At 37.2% G+C, this 20,749-nt stretch overlaps 1 long non-coding RNA gene across 3 annotated transcripts in view; it reads left to right on the top strand.

The window, feature by feature from the left end:
* The first annotated feature begins 612 nt into the window (after window positions 1-612).
* The window catches only part of LOC104852036, a 46,757-nt gene continuing 26,620 nt past the window's right edge, over window positions 613-20,749 (top strand). For all 3 annotated transcript variants that reach the window (XR_777390.1, XR_777391.1, XR_777389.1), the window contains exon 1: window positions 613-715. This is a non-coding gene — a long non-coding RNA (uncharacterized LOC104852036). The remainder of the gene's footprint in view (window positions 716-20,749) is intronic.

Raw genomic sequence — 20,749 nt, 5'->3', positions numbered from 1 at the left:
CTACCCACGCTAGTACAGCATACCACACCATTCTTACATTCACCACACACTTAGGAAGGATTCAAGTGCTAGAGTTTCATGTATTTTGAATAGAAAGGTCAGTAGTAAATATTCCCCAGTTCGAAAACAACATCATCAAAAAGCCCAAGTTAGACAAACAAAGGAAAAAAACAGATACAAGAGCATAAAATTTGGAAACAATGTGTCAATAATGGTCAAATCAAAGAATTTTATGAAATGCCGTTTGGGTCATTCGTTACTTACCATTCCCATTTAATTGATGTGTGTGTGTGTGTGTGTGTGTGTGAGAGAGAGAGAGAGAGACAGAGAGACAGACAGAGAGAGAGACAGAGAGACAGAGAGAGAGAGAGGCGGGGGGGATCCAGGTACACTTACTTTGATGCAGGAAAGGTAACTAATTTAGCATACTTCCTTCTGCAGTAGGCAATGCTACCTGGCCCTGGGGCAAGACAGGTGTGTTGGTTCCAGTGAGGTCATTCACAGAGGTGGCAGCAGGGTCAGGCACACATCATAAAGCCTCATCAGCTATAACAATAATTAACTATTGTCCAGTCAGGAAGAGAGAGGAGGTGGTCAGCAGGCTCATCTGGACGCAATGGAGAAAGCACACAGATGTTTCCAAGCGAGGAGGAGAGCAACAGGGGTCCAGCCTCCAGCAGAGCAACCTGAGTCTCCACATGGGGCAATGCCCTCGGTCTGTGAGCTGTTTGGTTTTTATTTATTAGTGCATGTTAGTAATACAGAATGGTGAGCTTCATTTGGGGAAATTAATGCATTCACTTCACATATCTTGTTAATTTTCAACCTGATTTCTCTCTTCCCCGGTTCTCCCCATGTTTCTTTTTGAAAATCTGACTTGCAAATACTGAATTTGAGGGAATTTTCCCAAATCAGAGTCCCCAGTCACTCTGCAGAGCAAGAACCTCAGGCTCTCTTGGTATAAGGATGAATAAACCTCATGAAAACCTTTCCAAAATTTAACTAAATCACTGAATAATGAAGATGTTTACTTCTTTTTTAAGAAAGCAGAGAATTCCAAATGGTCCAGTTTTCTCCCTTCAGGTCAGTTAACACAAGGGAACGTGTATGTGTGTGCCTGTGTGGGAAAGAACCCTAAACCAAGCTGATGCGGTGAGAGTCGGGTTTGGCCTTCTCCCACCGGATGTTACTCACCGATGCATAGATAGCCGCTTTCCCAGGAACTTTTGTGCTCGGTACCTTCCCAGTGCTTTGGAGAAATGTCAGAAAGGATCTCATTCCCCAGAACTAGCTTCTAGGACTAACACAATATCCAGCTGGCACACCACAGGGGCTCAAAAATTAGTTATTAAATTATACAAGAGTGTTTAAATGTATAATTTAACACCCAGCTTAGATGGTCAAATACACAAACTAAAATGCACCACAAATGTACAAACAGGGCAAAATACAGTAATTCTCCAAATGCAGTCTCTGGGAAACAGCATCAGAATTACCTGGGCGCTTGTGTGAAAGTCACATTCCATCCTAACACCTGCAGAAGCCAAAGCACTGGGAACTGTACATTCACTGGTTCTTTTGTGAGGCCTGTTCAATGTGCAGACCACATTACTTGATTATTATTTTTTTCTTTGTTTTGGAACTGAGGATTGAACCCAAGATCTTCACACTGAGCTACACCCACAGTGGTTTTTTTTGTGTGTGTGTGTGTGTGTGTGTTGTTGTTTTGTTTTGTTTTGTTTTTTGGTTTTCTTTCTTTTTTTTTTTTGGTCTTGGTACGTCATTAAGTTGCCCGGGCTGGGCTTCAACTTCCTGTCCTTTTGCTTAGCCTCCCAGAATGCTAAGATTTCAGGTATGCATCACCGTGCCTGGCAATCTGTATGATTTACTTTGTTTTTGTTGTTGTTTGCTGTATATATGTTAGGGTTTTTTTTTTCATCTTCTATTTTTATTAGTACCTGTTTGCATTCCATAAGATCCCTCTGGTGGGGAGTTGGTACAGGTACAGAATCTGTCTCAGTTTTCTGTTTTATCCCCTCCCTCTCTCCCTCCATCCTTTGATCCCCTTCCCATTTGAGAAAAGTCTATCTCCTTACTTCTTATTATCTATCTTTTATTTTGCTCTTCATTTATATTTGGGTTTCTTATCTAGAAACCATGTGATATTTAGGCTTCACTGTCTCATTTATTTCACTTAACATTGTGGTCTCAAGATGCATCCATTTTCCTACAAATGACTTAGGTTTATTCTTTATGGCAGAGTAGTACTCCATTATGTACAATACAACAGTTTCTCTATCCATTTAAGTATTGAAGGACATATAGGTCATTTCCAAGATTTAGCTATTATGAATTGTGCTGCTATAAATACGGGTATGCACGAATCACCGAACTATGATGTCTTTAACACTTTGGGAAGATTTCGAAGGGAAATAGTTGGGTTGAAGAGAAGTCTAGTTTTAGCTTTTGAGGAACATTGATAGTGATTTCCATAGTGATTGCACTAGTTTACATTTGCACCAACAATGGAGAAAGGTTCCTCCTCCACAGCCTCTCCAGCATTGATCATGTTTGATTTGTTGATGGTAGCCATTCTTTCGGTGATAAAATAGAAACTCAGTATTGTTTCAACTTCTATTTCTCTAGTGGCAAGCTATGTCGAACATGTTCCACGTATTCATTTTCATTAGCCAGCCATTTGTACCTCTCATGGCAAGTGGGTATTCATTTCAACTGCCGAATTTTTGATTGGGTCTGTTACTGGAAAGGGCTCTAATTTTGTGGAGCTTGTCATACATTCTAGATATGACTCCTCTGTCTGAGGTGCAGCTGGCAACTTTTTTTTTCCCATTCTCCAGGTTGTGTCTTCACTCCGTTGGTTTTTTGCCTTTGCTGTTCAGAAGCTTTTTATTTTGATATTATGATTCCATTCGGTGATTCTTGTACTATTTCTTGTGCCATCGAGGTTCTGTTAAGAAAGCCCTGGCCTATCCTATGTCTTCAAGAGTTTTACCTACTTTGTCTTCTAGCAGATTAAATATTCCCATTTTAACAGTTAGGCCTTTAATCCGTTTTGATTTAATTTTAGTACATGGTGAGACAAATGGACCTGGATTCAATCTTCTGTATGTAAATAGTCAAATTCTCCAGCACCGTTAAAGAAGCCCTTTCCTCCAGTGTGTGTTTTTGACCCTTTCACCAAAGTTTAAATAATTAAATGTATGTGGGAGGTTGTTTCTGTATCCTCTTTTCTGTTTTATTGATCCACATGTCTGTTTTTGTGCCAGTACCAGGCTTTCTTATTCTTATAGTTTTGTAGTAGAACTTCAACTCCAGAATTGTGATGCCTCCTATTTTGTTCTTGTCACCCAGGACTGCTTTTGTAATTCTGTCTCTTCTAGTTCTGTATGAATTTTAGGAGTGTTTTCTTTAATTCTGTGAAGAATGCTATTGGTATTTTTATTGGCATTGCATTAAATTTGTGTATCAGTTTTGGAAGTATTGCCATTTTGACAATATTGCTTCTTGCCTATTCAGGAACAGGGGACATCTTTCCATTTTCTGATGTCCTCTTCAATCTCCTTTTTCAGAATACTGTAGTTTTCATTGTAGAGGTCTTCCACTTCCTTGGTTAGGTTAATTCCTAAGTTCAATATTTGATTCCTCTTGATGCTACTGAGAATGGTATTGTTTTCCTAACTTCTTACTCAGTGAGTTCATTTTTTGGTAAATTGGAATCCTCTTGATTTCTGTGTGTTGATTTTGTATACTCCTACATTGCTGGATTTGGTTATTTATCCTAGGAGTCTTTGGTGGGATTTTTTTTATAGAAGATAATATCATCTGAAAATGATGATGATTTGATTTCTTCCTTTCCTATACATATCCTTTTTATTTCTTTCTCTTGACTGATTTTCCTGGGTAATTTTTTGAGGACTATGTTGAACAGGAGTGGTTATAGCAGACATCCTTGTCTTGTTCTTCATTTTACAGGGAAAGCTTTCAGTTTTTCCTAATATGATGTTGGTAGTATTTTTGTTACAAATGGCTTTGATCAGATTGAGATATGATCCTTCTATATATTTTTTTCTTCAGGGTTTTTATTATAAATGAGTGTTAGATTTTGTCATTTTTTATGTGCTTAGATGATCATGTGACTTTTGTCTTTGCATCTGTTTATGTGATATATCACATCTGCTGATTTGCCTATGTTGAACCACTTTTTGCATCCCTGGGATGAAGCTTTCCTGGTCATGATGTATGATCTTTTTGAGGATTTTTTTACACTATTTGTGAGTATTTTGTTGAGGATTTTTACAGCTATATTTATTAAAGAAATTATTGGTCTATAGTTCTCTTTCTGAATGGATCCTTGTCTGGTTTTGGAATCAGGGTAATACTAGCTCCTAGTAATGACTTTGGGAGTACCCCTTCCTTTCAATTTCATTAAAGAGCTTGAGCAGAATTGGTGGTAGATCTTCCCTGAAGTTCTTGGAATTTTACAATGAATCCATTTCACATGGGCTTTACTATTTGGTAGATTTTAAAAATTACTGCTTCAATTTCATTATTGAGTACTGCATTATTCAGGATATTTGTGTCTTCTTGTTTAAGTTTTGGTAATTTGTATGTATCTAGGAATCTGTCCCTTTCTTCTAAATTCTTCAAGTTATTGAAATACAGGTTTGTGAAATAGTTGTGAATGATCTTCTGGATCTCCGCACTATCCATTGTGATTCCACCCTTTTCCTTTCTAATTGCATCAACTTGTCCCCCCCATTTTGGTAAGGTTGGCTAGGAGTTTATCATTACTCTCTTGAAAACAACAACTCTTCAATTTTTCCACTTTATTCTCTTCTTTTCTGATCTTTGTAATTTCTTTCCTTGTACTAGCTTTGGATTTGTTCTTATTTTTCTAAGACTTTCAGATTCATTATTATACTATTTATTTGGGCTTGCTCTGATTTTTCTAATGTGGGCATTCATAGCAATAGATTTCCCTCTTACATCTACTTTTATTTTGTCCTCTAATTTCTGGTATGTTGTAATGACAACATCATTTCAATCTAGAAACTGTTGATTTCTTCCTTCAACTCTTCTGTGACCTACTGTCTATTCAAGAATGTGTTGTTTAACTTCCATGCAAAATTTCTGTCATGTCTTTTGCCATTGATTTCTAATTTCATTGTGCTATAATCTGAAAAGATGAATGGTAAAACTTCAATTCTTTTGAATTTACTTAAGATCGCTTTATTGGCTAGCAATGTGGGCTATTTTGGAGAAAGTTTCATATAATGCTAAGAATGTATTCTGTTGTTTCCCTATTAACTCCATTTGTTCAAAATTTGGTCCAAGACTGATATTTCTTTGTTGAATTTTTGTCTAGTTGATCTATTTGTGATAGTGGGGTACTGAGGTCCCCAGGTCCCCCCCTTTAATTGTATTGATGTTTATCTGATCTTTTTTCCAATGATGTTTGTTTTATGAAGTTGTTCAGAAGATATATGTTTATAATTGTTATTTTTTCTGTTGAATTGTTTCCTTCTCCAAAATGTAGTGACTTTCTTTCAGTCTTCTGATTGGTTTTGGCTTGAAGTCTACTTTGTTTGAAGATAGGATAGCTAATCCTACTTGTTTTCATTGTCTTATTACATGAAATGTTGTTTTCAACATTTGAGTTTTTTTAATCTGTGAATTTCTTTTTGGAATGTGTTTCTTGTGTACAGAAAATTGTTGAATTTTGTTTCTTGCTCCATTATGCCAATCTGTGTCTTTTGTGGGGGTGGGGATTGAGAAAATTCACACTGAGAGATTTTATAGGAGGGATATTGACTTATTACTTTAGAAGGAGAGAAAGATGAGCAGTAAAAGAAAATACAGTAATATCTCAGTTCATGAATGCTTCTGTTTGTGTACAATGTAGCTCACAAACAGAAGCATTCCACAAAATTTTGTTTCCATTTTGAACTCTGCATGTAGTGATGGACACAACCACTGCCATCTTAGCCAGAATTGTAGAACAAATTAATTACCACTGCAGTATTAGACAACAGTAAGAGAAAAGATGAACAAGAACAAACAGAGCAAAATTAAGGAAACAAATATAAATAAGAAGAGAAAAAAATCAAAGGGAGAAAATAAAAGTGTAAAAAAGAAAATACCACCCACCCCCAGAAAAATGAAGGAAAAAAATGAGTCTAAAAAAATGTGTTTTTTGAATGAGTGGCTGTTTTTCAGGATCTGCATTCTTGGACTCCATCAAGCCAAGGTTTTCTCCACCTATATTTTTCCCTATAAGTTTATGAGGTATCCTCCCTGCTTCAGGGGCCCCTCGCTGTACCCCAGACTGTAGCAACCATTTCAATCGAGATGTAGCTTGCTCACACTGGTAAATGGAAAAAACAATGAATGAGGCCACAAGTCTCTGCTAGATGTAGTTTGCAGTGCAGGGATTCAGAGAGACTGTCAGACTCAATGCCAAATCTTTCACATCCAGCCTTCTCTGAAAGCCATACTCCCTGGGTCTAGCTTCCTGATGTAAAGGTCAGAGCCCCTGTCCTTCTCAACACAAGCTTAAACTCAGGGGGGTTTATGTCTAGCCCACCCCTCCACAGCTATTTCCTGTGGCTGTCTTTCTCCCAGTCAGTGTGGGAGGGTAACGCTGGGAACTATGAAGTGGAGTTGTTCTGTGACTCAGTCTTAAGCTCTTTCTCCAGTGAAGCCAGATTAAACACTTTCTGGCAATATAGCAGGTTCTGCAAATGAGCTTCTTCTCCAGCTTTAACTTGCTTTAGGAGTAAAACTGAATGCTGTTTTTCAGTTTAAAATAGACTTTAGCTTTTTGGGGTCTAGCACTGATCAGGTCCAGTATTTCTTTCTGTAGCTACTGACTCTCCAGGGCATACCTTCCCTCTAGGGGAAACCATTATCAGGTTGGTCAGAGGGTCAGTGCCTCTGCTGCCCGGTGCCCAGGGAAAACAAAACACAGAGCAAGCTTGAAGTCAGTAGTGGCTACAGCCGGGGCACAGAATCCATGGGCACAGATTTGGCAGTGGGCAAATTGCCCCGCAATTTGAATGATGAGAATCTATTGTTTTTGACACATGGATGTTGACATTCATCATTTTTGCAAAATAATGGGAAATATGTAATTAAAACTGTACCAGAAATGAAAAAATAGCTTCAATTATTAGATTCTGTACCTACAAGTTAATCATTTAACTCTTTGAAGTTTTTTTTCTCTGATGTCTCAATACTATTAAAGGTTAGTCTTACATGGGGCTACCTGGAATTGTTTCCAATTAGTTCAGACTGGTTATCGTGTAATATATAAAATTATCTTATTGTGACAAAGACAGAAACACAGGGATTCGCTGAAACGCATATTTAAAGGAATTATCTTTATGAATATAGTCAAGTGAGATAAAAGAGGAGCAAATTTGTGAGCTGTAAACACTATATTGAAAACCTATTTTAAAAAGTTTTAATCAGGGTCAGACAAATGGAAAAATGGGATTATGTGACATAAATAGTACAAATAGGGTAAAAATGGTTTAGGCTTATAGAGCAGAGTGTCAAATTAAAATTTGAGGACAACATAAATAAAAGGATTACTAGTATTCATATTCTAAGTACACCTGTAACAGCAACACCATTAAAGTTTGTCTGCTATATGTTATTATAAACTTTGCATCAGATTCTCTATCTAACCCTCCTTTCATCTCCAGGGCAACCCTGGAGGGTCTTTGTTGCCCGCTAGCCTGTCACATGGTCAAAATGAGAGACACATAAATTATGACCTTATTCAAAATCTTTTAGCCAATTAAAGTTGCAAACAGGATTCCTGATAATTTGTCTTGACTCCAAATGTTTCCCCTAGATGTTTCCCCTAGTCACATTTATGTTTTGAGATTTCAGCATCAAAAGTGTAAGGGACATATTTCTTTTACCCAACTCGCATCTTAAGGACGAAGCTGCCCTTACGGTCTGAATGCAAGACTGCTGTCCAGCTATTTTGGAAATGGAGAAGGCATGCCTATTTATGCTGCCTACAGCTTTCTAGCAGAGGTTGACAGCAGAGGCGTGCACAGTGGGAAAGAAGAAAAACAAAGTCCTTTCGGAGATGTGCCTTGAGAGATCCCCAGCGAGCAGGTAGATATTAACACCTAGAAGCAGAAGGGTATGTTAGTTCAGGCTCACAGTGCCAGCGTGCACTCAGCTCTGGGGAGGGCTTCGTGCCGCTTCGTATCACCTTGGAGAAGCATAGAGCGGAAACAGATGTGGGAGGAAGGACCATATGCAGAAACAGGAAGCAAGACCCTGAGAGGCAGCCTTGCTGTACAGCAACCTGCTGCCAGTAACTATAACCCACTCCCGAGGGAGCTGCCTTAATCCCGTCACGGTGCAGCCTCACAACCAACTTAGCTTCAAATGTTCTTCTGCCTCTCAGCACCATTGCACTGGGAGTTGAATTTCGGCATGAGGTTCGGCAGCAGCAAACCACATCTAACCTACAGCGGGGACACCGGCTCGATTAGGGAAAAAGAGTAACAGAAAAAGCTAAACTCTACCACGGCCTCCAAGATGCAACACCTCTTCCTGTCTCCTTGACTCTTGTTCTGACCTCTTTCCTTCTGTCGCTCATCTCCCAGTGAACTCCCTGTGACAGATAACACGCTTGTCTCAGGCTCTTTCCCCTGAGCTACTCTTTCCTCTAGGCACCCACAGATTTTACCCTTCACTTATTTTAGACATCTGTCCAAACTAGAATCCCTCAGGATGGTCTACAGTTGAAACACACAAGCTATAGGAGCCTCCTCGATTTTTCCTCATCTTCCTAACCCACTGTAGTTGTATTTGCAATGTCCGTTTTGTCACCTTACACTTCATATGTTTAGTTGGCCACTAATGGCCTTTTCCTCCTTTAGAATGTAAGTTCCACAAGAGGAGGGTCTTGCCCTTTTTACTGTCTTTTGTCGCAAGAAAAATGGGGTGATCAGAATGCAAATAGATGTTGCATGTATCCAAGGAAGAGGCGAATCAGTGTGCTAACGCATGCAGGTCTACTTGGTAAGAGCACTCTACGTGGCTCCACTCAATAGTCAACGTCAGAGTCCGGAGAAAGTCTAGGTTCGTTCTCTTTTCTTCAAATATACCTCTATGTCTGTTCTTGGATCCATTATCACACCGCTGCGCTCAGCCACCTGCAACTTTAAACCTTGGACTTTTCCCTCTCCTCTCCTTCTGCTGTGCTTTTCTATACGCCACTCACAGTGTCCCACCGCCAGTACCGCTTCTGAAATGTTTCCTAAACCAGCGTCTCATCTACATTCACACTAGCACGGAAACTTTCCACTTACTCTATCTTTTGCTCTACTTTAACAGGTTGAATTTGTTAGATTAAATGTCAATCAACTCAATAAAAGATGCAACAAATGATCAAAATAATTGACTTTGAAATTCTCAGATTTTTTTTTCCAATAAGGAGGAAGTTATTTCCTCCATAATTTGCTACTAAGTGTAGCAGAAAATTTTCTGCCAGTGAAAATCAAAAGAAATAAAATGAATCATATATTTCTTAATTAGTCACTAAAAGAAAGCATTCAATTCTATAAATAAAGAGAAAGTTCTTCCAATGCTGAATTAATGACTTACAAAAAGCTTGGTGTGAGGACGATTAAATTACCTAACAGGCCATGTTTCGTACAAAAGGTCTAACAGTAAGGTCACAAGCATGCTTACACGGTGCTCCCTTAAGCAACCTTCGTCAGTGAAGACTTCATGGCATTTGTTCACTACAATAGCTAAACATGTTCCAGTAAACACATATGCATGTACAATATACCAGGAAAACTACATAGAAATGCAAAGCAATCATTTCCAAATTATGAATCTTTTTATCTGAGTACTAATTTCATATGATAAATTTTGTGGGTTCATATAGCCCCAGAATATTCTCAGAACCTCAAAATGTGCCCTTACTTGGAAATAGGGTCTTTTATTAATTAATCAGGGTTATTGGTACATTTAAATTCTACAATGTAATGACATTCATCATTGGAAATTTGCACCCTTACATAATCCATCTTGGTTCTTTATTTTTTCCCCATTCCCCTGCCCTCCCTTCAACCCCTCCACCCCTCCCTATCTACAAAGACTTTGTTTCCATTTCTTTTCTCATGTTAATTCCATTCCCATCTTTCTTTCCCCTCCCCCTCCCACTTCCCCTTCCCCTTTGCACCTTTTCTTCCAATTTCACATTATCTATTAAACCTTTTAGTCCTTATTTACACTTTCAGCTTCTCACACTAGAGAAGCTATTTGATATTTATACATATGTGTCCTATTTATTTCACTTAAGAGTTTCACTTCAATGTGCATCCTTCTCACTATAAATGTCTCTAGTTTCTCATTCTTTATGGCTGTGTAGTACTCCATTTTATAAAAAAAGAACCCACATTTTCTTTATCCAGGCTCCCGTTTGGGTCTTTAAAACTATAGTTAAGATGAAATCATACTGAATGAGGGTAGATCCTAAGTTCAACATGAGAGATGTCTTTAAATGAAGGGGGAAATTTAGACACACAAGGGACACAAAGACAGAGGCAGAGATTAGGGTGACGCAGCTACAAGTCAAAGAACACCAAGGACATGGACAGCCAACCACAAGGAACCAAAGGAGAAAAGGGCACAGCATGGATTGTCCCTTAGAACTCCAAGGGATCACCTGCCCAGCCCTAGGTCCAGCCTTCACACTTGGAGAGAATATAATTCTGTGGCTTTAGGGCTCACAGTTCCTGGTAATTTATTAAATTAGCCATAGGAAATGAGCGCATTTGCAAAGCAGAAAATGGAGAAGGCTTATAAAAAGACCTAGCTCCTCCTTTTACCATGTTCCTAGACAGACACAATCTTTATCTGTTTCTAGTTATTCTTGTCATTCTAAGTATGTCTTACAGCATATTTTGGACAGCTACTGAGTAGGATATAAATGTAGCACGCAACCTTCCCTGTACATATCTTCTCCCCTATTTTTGCATTTTCTATTGATCAAATTTTGTTGTTTTCCAACCATATTTGTCTTTTGTGGTTTGTTTATCGGCAGATTCTAAGAACTGTCAATCAATAAACATCATTTATGCTATTAGGACTATGCAAATGTTGCTCACGACAAGCTAATTAAAGTGCTTGCATTTATTTTTCTTCTCAAAGAATCCAATTTATGACTCCTACACCATGCACAGTAGAGTTCGCCTGAGATCAGGATCAAAGGCATTCGGTCTTTTCATTTCACTGGTTTTTAAAAAATCATAGTATAGTTTTGGCATTATATTTGAAAAATATTGTACTTATCTTCTTTTCCAGAAATTCTAACTGATTTTTTTTCTTTAGGAAAAGCAAGCACCTGCCTTATTTACAAAAGCATTGAGACTCTATCTTTTCTCCCCTTCTGTCTATTGGACCAAGTATATTCATCGTTCTCCAACTCATTTTTTTGCTTTCTTTTGCTTTCCTGAACTAGCTCCAGTCTTTTTTATATCCTCTGCGTGCGTGTGTGTGTGTGTGTGTGTGTGTGTGTGTGTGTATTTTTCCATACAGTTCCTTAGAATGGATGGACAGAGGTCATGCACAACTGAAAAATTTTTGGGGGGGTGGGGGGTGCCAGGGATCAAACTTGGGACCTTGTGCTTGAGAGGGAGAACTACTGAGCTAAATCCCCGGCCCCTTGAAAATTTCTTTATTCAATCACACTTGTTGCTTTGTTCACTGAATATTAATTTTCATGATGAACATTTTTGCTTGAAGCAGTAAATAACTGTTGTCTTCTAACAGTCATTGGTAACGATGGTGAGTCTACTGCCAGCGTGTGTCTCATTTCCCTGTGGGTGCTTTTGTAACCTTGTCAGTTTTGGGTTTTTTTGTTTTATTTTGTTTTTTTGCATCTTCTCTTTCTCCCTGAAATGTGACACGACTGTATCTATGCATGGTTTTCCCCTCCATACCTAATAGACCTTTTCGATCTGAATATTCATGTCTCCTTTCAGTCTGATAAATTATCCTATGTCAATTTTTATAACCTTCACTTCATTGTCTCCGATCTATCTTTCTAGAACTCCTATTAGTAGGAATATGAACCATTTAAAATGATTTTCTAAAAATAGGAGAAAATGAAAAATGGAAATAAAGTGTTTGTAAATGGGGAGGGGAGAAGGGGGTGAAGGGAGGGCAGGGACAAGGGGAAAAAATGAGAACCAAGACCTGTCATGTAAAGGTACAAGATCCCAGTGATGAATGTGACTGTAACGTATACCTAAAATGTACTAATAAACTTAGTGAGGAAAAATAAATAAATAAAATGATTTTCTATTTCTTTTGTCTTTTTCTCCACATTGTCTTTTTTCTATTTTTTGTTTTCTTTATTGAGAGCTGTCCTTTGCTTTGTATAAAATTTCTCTGAAATTTGTTCATTTCCTTTCTTTTTAGATGAAAACTTTAATTACAAAAATTATTTCCCTTACAATGATTATTTTTCAAAGAATTTCCTGCATTTACATTTATTACATGTATACACTTATATGTATAATACCTTTTCAAAACCTCAGAGGTTAGAGGTTAATTTTTTTACATAGGACACTTATATTCTCTGAATTTAATTTAGTTAGAGATCACAATTTCTCATTTATCTTGGTCTTTCTCTCTAATTTTGATCCTTTTATCCAAACCTCATGCACCCTGTTCATTGTATAAACTCTGACCACAAGGTAAAGGCTCCATCTTATTTTGTTTGCTCTTGCAAGTTCAATTATTTTTATTTCCTTTTAAATCAATTTTATTCAGCTACCATGAAAAACTTTCATGAAAAATTATTTTATAGTAATTACAGGTTAAAAGGAGTTTTGGGATGATCGGGTATTAGATGTAGTTTAAATATGAGACAATAGCAAAAATCTCATATTTTTTTCCCTGTTGACAATCACCTTTTGCATGTTATAATGCCATAATGTTTTATTTTTCTAGTGAGTAAAACACTGCAAATGCTCTAATTAGTTGGAACAACCTTCTCAATTTGTCCGTAGTAAAACATTCCCAAACTATATTCTCTATAGGAGTCTTCTACCATTTGCTAATAGGTATTTGCTGGAAAGTGTTATATGTTTAAAAAAAGCTTTGGAAAGATCTACATGCTGGGCATGACTCTGGGTGGCTTGCTGCTACCTCAAGTTTCTAAGGAGTGCTACCATAAAGAACCTGGTTAAATTTGCTTGATCCAGTATTTCAAAACATTATTTAACAATGGGGCTTTTTAATCCCAGGATATTGTTAACTGATTTTTAAATCTTAATAGCATATGCTTGTGATCCGTAATAAGATTTGTTTCAGCTCTTGTGTATGTATCATATCTTGATCATTTCAGTCCCTTCACTCCCTCCCTTGAGCCCTCCCCCCTCACTCTCTTTATCTGATGGGATTCTTTATCTCCCAAATTCCACCTCCCTGTTTCCTACTCTCTCCTCAATACTTTACACTGCACTTATAATTTGGGCTAGCCTAGCTGTGCAGCAATAGGAAAATTAGAAAAATGATTTTATATATTTTTATATATAGAAATGTTATTCAGTCATAAAGAAGAATGTATGCATGTCATTTGTAGGAAAATGGATTGATCTTGAAACTGTTATGGTAAATGAAATAAGTCAGACACAGAAAGTCATATATCATACAGGTTTTTCTTATATGAGAATCCCAAAATCCCACAGTATTTTAAATTATTTTCCATAGAATAGCCATTTGGGTTATGTGGCTTCCACATCAACCAGTCCAGTCACTGAGTATGAGACACTACTGAAAACTACAGCAAACATGGGATTTGTAAGGCCTCCTGTGCCCGGTGGTTCACTTCCGGTGTTCGCTAACAATGAATTACTTAGGAATATGTGGAATATACATGAGAGTCAGTAGACCAAATAACTGGGTACCTAAAGTTTGGGAACTTGAATCAATGTGATGTAATTCCAATTAGTCTTTTGTAAATTCGTTGTTCTAGTTAGTTCCTTTTCTGGATGCATTAGCAATGGTCAGTTACTGCTTGAATTATGTGACAAAAGCATAAATGGTTGAATTGGTTCCCTATCTTACGATGATAGAAAGTGTTTAAATGCCAGATGAGCTGCGGGCCAGACCAGCCTTCTTTTCTTTCCATTGAGAACTCAGACTTGTGCGCTTCCTAGACAAAAAGCTGCCCACTGCAGCCCAAAACAGAGAACAGCGACCTGTCTGTAGTCACATTTCAGAAATGGAGGTATTTACTCATTTGGAAAAAGGCTTCATTTGTCCTAATGGTGAGGGCCACACGTTTCCTTCCATCAAGGCTACATTTAATTGCTTTTCCTGGGGTTTTAAAAACAACTTTACTAAGTAAAATTGAGGTATACTAACCTGCACATACTTGAACCATCCAATTGAGTAACTCTGAGTTACAACCATGAAACTATCACTGTGATTAGGACATGACCACAGCTGTCTCCCTGTAAGTGTTCCTGTGTCCTGCTCAGTTCCTTCCTACACTTCCCATCTCAACTCCTCATTCTTCTGTCCCCAGAAAATCCTGATCTGATTTTTGTAATTACAGGCTGAATTTTCTATAAATGGAATCAGTATATATTCTTTTTTTTTGGTGTGTGCTGTGTCTAGCTTCTGGCTTGTTCTGCTCAGCTCAGTTATTTCCAGATACATCAGATGTGCATCGACAGTTCACTAGTTGTACTGCTGAACAGAATGCCATTGTATGAATATATCAGATTTGCTTATCCACTGACTGGTTGATTAGCCTTTGGGTAGTTGTAGTTTTTTGAACATTAAAAAAAAAAAGCTACGACTGTATGAATAGTCATTTATATAAACACGTGGAAATTGAACAACACACTTCTGAATAACCAGTGGGTCACAGAGGAAACTAAAGAAGAAATCAGACAGTTCCTAGAGTTAAATGACAATTCAATATATCAGAATCCATGGGACACAATGACAGCAGTCTTATGAGGGAAATTCATAGCAGTGAATACTCATGTTAGGAAAACAATGGGCTCAATTATACAACCTGATGCTGAACTTCAAGCTTCTAGAAAAAGAAAAGCAGGTCAAACCCAAAGCTCATACAAGGGAGGAAATTATAAAGATCAGGGCAGAAATCAATGCAATGGAGAATAGAAGAACAATACAAAAAAATCAATGAAGCCAAGAGTTGGTTCTTAAAAGAATAAACAAAATTGACAAATCCTTAGCTAACCTGATCAAAAAAAAAGAAAGAAGAGTCCCAAACCCATACATTTAGGAATGAAAAGGGTGAGGCTGTGTATAAATATTTTTAAGGAAATATGTTTTGTGTTCTCTTGGATCAATATATAAAAGCAAAATGCATAGCCAAATGTAGGTGCATATTTCATTTTTAAAGAAATTTCCAGTTTCGAAGAGACTGCACAATTTTACAGTAATAACAGGAACATAAGATATTTCTACTTGTTCAATACCCTCACTGATACTCAGAATGATCAGTCTTTTTAATTCTAGAAATTCTAATTTATGTATGGTTCTGTCTAGTGGTTTAATTCACATTTTCCTAATGTGAATTAGTGACTGACACTTGCATCTTTTTTGTCCTAATTATACAATTTCATGTTATTATAAACAATTTTTTAAAAATTTCAATGTCTAATTGTTAGTTTCTAATGCACAGAGATGTAAGGGCTGGGGATTTAGCTCAGAGGCGCTGCGCCTACCTCATAAGTGCAAGGTGCTGAGTTCAGTCCCCGGGACCAAAATAAATAAATAAATAAATAAATAAGAAAAAAGAAAACTATAATTCACTTTGTATATTGATGTTTTATCCACTTCACAAATATATTTAGAGTTTTAGGAGATACTCAGAGATTTTATAGAATTTTTATTTTGACCTGTGTATTTGAAAGTAACTTTTACTGTTCTACCTCTGGCATGGTGTTCTATGTCTGTTAGGTCATTGGCTGTTCAAGTCTTTTATATCCTTAATAGTTACTGCGTAATTTTCCTATCTCCTTTTGAGAGAAGAACGTTTAAATTTTTGACTATAATTGTGAGGTTTGTCTATTTCCCTTGCAGTTCTAATAGTTTTATCTTCATGTATTTTGAAACTCTGTTATTAGTGAGCACAGATTTAGGGTTATGTGTTCTTGGGGCAATTTTCATTATTACTGCATAATCATTATAAAATGACCCTCCGCCTGCAGATGTACATTCTCTTCTCTAAAATCTACTTGTCCGATATATTTTCCACATGTTTATTTTTGAATTACTTTTTCTGTCTTGTCAGTTTGTCTTCAGTGAAATGTTTAGACAGCTTATATTCAATATGATTATTTTTGTAGTTGAATTTAAATCCACTGTTTCATTTTTTTAGTCTTATTTGGTAGTTGCTTATTTCTTTTGCAATTTCATGATTTCTTTTGTGATTGGCTGTGCCTTTATCCTTCCTTCTTTCCTTCCTTCCTTTTCTTCTTCATCTTCTTCTTATTATTAGTTTTTTGTTACTAGGGTATAAGCCCAGGGCCTTTGCCCTGAGCTATTTTCCCAGCCCCTTTTATTTTTCATTTAAGTCAGGTTGCTGCTAAGTTACCAAGGCAGTAATTCAATTTATGATCCCTCTGCCTCAGCTTGCAAGAATATTGAGATTGCAAGTGTGTTATTTCTTTATTCCATGTTATCTCCATTGTTAATTTGTCAGTTACACATAGTAGTTTTATTATTTTAGGGGTTTCTTATGGTAAATAATGTGTATCTTTAAATTATCTTAATCTAGCCAAATGATACATATATACGTTTTGCATATAGTATAGACATATTTTAGAGATACCTGTTTAGAGATAATGGAACTCAGGGAAGTATGATTTGACCATGGCCAGAAAACCTGGTTGGGGTGAAATAGGAATTCTACTCTGCTGACTTTATAAAAAAACCAGTGCTTTATACACAGCATAACACTAGCATATATTTCAATATATTATCTTTGGAGACAGTCAAGTGCACACAATTACTATACTTAGAACCACCAATGAAGAAATAGTTGAGATTTCTCTTGTTCTTATTTGGGAAAATATATGAGTGAAGCAACCAATAGAAAAGTCCTGCAACATCTCTGAGACCACTTAGGCATCACACACGAGCATCAATCAGGTTAACAGCCAGAGATGAATCTGGAGCCAGCATTTCAGTGGGACCCTGGAGCAGAATTTGGATTCCTTTGGCTTCTACATTAGTCACTCCGGGGGAGCAATTCACATCCCATAAATCACACTCATGCTGTGACTCATGGGGTTGTCTGAAATTTACTCATCTTATTCTGTGTGCCAGAATTAAAGAGACTCTGAGACTGTCAGTGTGATAGGCGTGGCAGTTTGTGCCTGGTTATGTAAAACCTGAACGCAAGCTGCATAGTTACTTCTGAAATCTCTAAGATTAGCATGGTGCAATTAACGTATTAATGCATTCCATTTGGGCAGATCAGACTTCTTGTAGCCTAGCTCATCTGGCTGAAGAATATCAGGGTGGAATTTTTAGAGTGAAATGAAGTTGATCAGCCCTACAAGTAATTAATTTACATTATTTACTTTTATTCTAGAATTTGTTTTCAACTAATACAAATGGAGCCAGAATGTCTGAATTCTTTTCCTATAGTTAGAAGAATTATTATATAAAAAGCAGCCTCAAAATGTAACTTTTTGATTAGTATTTATATAGTCAGGAGCATCGTCAGAGTTAGTTGTTAAGGCATTTGACCATAAATAGATGGATTCTTTCAGGAATTTGCAATGGGCTGGGGGGAAAGACAAAAGAAGAGCTACTCTTCACAAGTTTCCACTATAAACGGCAATAGTAGCTGTGTGCCTGCAGACAGGTAGTGTTTACAACCCAAGCCATCAAAGACAGGGGCAAGAAAAGTTTCTGCGCCGGGTCCATGATAAAGGAGAACGTAAACCCGGAAAATGAGAGGACAGAGAAACGAGGCCACGTATTCCAGTCCAATCACTCACGCTATTGTCACTATGCACCTCTTAGCCTACTTCCAGTTCTTTGCAGCCTCTCTCACGCAGTTTAATAAAAAGCAAGAAGTATCTCCAGCCTTCCAGAATGCGGTTATCTATTGACGTAGATGGGCAGCAAGCCATTTCACTCCCTACTTCTCTGTAAAGAGATGTATTCCTAGTGGCTTTTGCATTTCCAGTTTCAGGAAATTGCTTTTTTTCAGTGTGATGGTTATTTACCATGCTGGGCCTGATGATGACATGTTATATGCCGAAATGTCCACTGAGGGTAAATACGATGAGTCCCATTCTGGGGATGGCTCTGACTTTATCCTCTAAACTGTGTTTTAGACAGGCTGATAATTCACGAGAGTGACAACACACATATTCCGTAACACTGCTCAGAAAAGTCAGAACGCAGGGTGAAATTTTGTTAAAGGCTTTTAGTTAAACATCGCTTTAGGTTAATGAGACATTACATCTTTCATTTATTCACAGAATATTTCTCAGGGCCTTCCATATTTCAAGTACTGTAAGATGCTTGGTTCTAAGCTGGTAAATAAAGTACATATGGCCACAGCCCCAGGGCACTCAAAAGTTAATCTGGGAGTCAATGAACAAGACAGCAAACAAAAATGCCAATTTTATGGTATAGTACAGTTATAGATGACGAGTGTTTGGATAGAGAATAATTTGGCTAGGGTTTTATTCACATAATGTAGTCATAGGAATTTCCTCACGGAGTTGGTATTTAAGCTAAAATTCAATAATATGACCAGCCCACCATGTGAAAATTCATTCTAGGAGAATGAAATAGCATGAGTAGAAGACTAGAGATAGACAAAATTTAGCACATTTAGGAAATGGAAGGATACACTGGGCTGAGAGAATTAAAGTTGGGAAAGGCATTGTATAGATTATTTAGGTCCTGGTGAGTCTTAATGAAATGTCTGAAATTTATACAAAAGATGAATGAACTGCATCAATTCTATTGTTTCTTTAATATTCACTATTACTTCTATCATTTGATATGAATGTTTGAATGCAAGTTATTATATATTATATTCTGATAACCAATACAAGTTAATATCTACTTTCATCCTGAAAACAAATAATCTCAGACCATCCAGTAGAAAAGAACAGCATTGCGATAGGACTAACATACTGAAGAAAATGATAATAATTCCTTTGAAATGACATAGACTAAGATTAAGGAGAAGACCCAGACTTAGATTTCATGTTTAATGTTTGACAATGACTTTGTTGAACCTTAGTGGATCAAAAAAAAAAAATCCTGGATTTATTGACGTATCATAATATAATGTAACAGTGGCGGTGAACCTGTGCCACACGTCCTGCAGCGGGCTGTCTGTGTCTTGGAAAGCTTGAAAAGGTTTTTACTGGGGATCGAACTCAAGACCTTTCACTTGCAAGGCAGGTGAGGTACCATTGAACTAAGTCCCCAGCCCTCAAAAGGTTTGCCATCACTGCCGTATGATAAAATAGTGCACTGAGAAGAATTCAGGAATTGGAGTGTAATGGGGGTAAAACAGTTTTCAGTTTGGATCTCTATACTTTGAGAAAAAGACAAATGTGAAGAAACTTTAAAAAATAATGAATATAGCACAGCACAAATATGTACCAAGAATATTAATTAAGAATTGTACTATAAATCACTTCAATAATGTAAAGCATTTCTTTGGTTAGAATAGTTGGGGGAGTTGTTGCGAAGAATTCACTAGGAGAAGCCACTATTATGAATAAATAGAACTGTTGGCAAAAGCAGGTTTTCTATAGTTGTTTGCCCTGCTTTTAATCTTAATACATATTTGTTCTGTGCCAGTTATACTTCATGTCCTTCCACCCCTCGGGCTCTTCCTTGCTTTTGAGTCCTTCCAACAAGGACTCAAGGACTCTGTATAACATAAAGTATCCCCTTCGTACATTAATTCACTGTTTTCTGTAATTGTTAGAATATTTACTGGGCAGTGTACATACTAAGGAGATATTTTCTCATTAACGATTAAAAGAAACACTCAATGAATAATTACAGTGCAGGAAAGAAACAGCTCTAGGTAGAGTGAGAGAAATTAAGAACATCTGAGGGTGGAATTCAGAAGAGTGATATTTGGTTGGGGTGGGAGGATAAACACTTGTGGAGGCAGCGGGCAGCAGCAGCAGCAGCATTTAAGTGCAGATTTGAAGAATGGGCAACATTTTGCAGGCTAGGAAAAGAGCCCTAGGCAATAGAGTATGGGGAACACATGCATACCATGGGTTAAAAGTACTGGAAGGAGTGCTACAAATTGATAGTATGCTTCAGTAAAAGTTGGTTCTATTTGTGATAGTGGGGTATTTAAATCCCCCACTACAATTGTATTAGTGCTTATTTGGTTTTTCATGTTACTTAATATTTGTTTTATATAGTTGGGGGCATTTGTATTTGGTGCATATATGTTTATGATTGTCAGCTCTTCCTCTTGAATTGTTCCCTTTACAAGGATGTAGTGTCCTTCTTTGTCTCTCTTAATGAGTTTTGGTTTGAAATTTACTTTATCTGAGAATAAGATTGCTACCCCTGCTTTTTTCTGGACTCCTGATGCATGGAGAATTGTTTTCCATCCTTTCACTTTCAGTCTATGGACTTCCTTTTGCACTAGGTGTGTTTCTTGTATACAACATATTGTTGGATTTTG

Source organism: Fukomys damarensis, unplaced genomic scaffold, assembly GCF_012274545.1.
Source record: "Fukomys damarensis isolate Sample0158 unplaced genomic scaffold, DMR_v1.0_HiC HiC_scaffold_32, whole genome shotgun sequence".
In the NCBI taxonomy this organism is placed as follows: Eukaryota; Metazoa; Chordata; class Mammalia; order Rodentia; family Bathyergidae; genus Fukomys; species Fukomys damarensis.
Note: the sequence above shows the minus strand (reverse complement) of the source record. Positions and strands in the feature narration are given on the sequence as shown.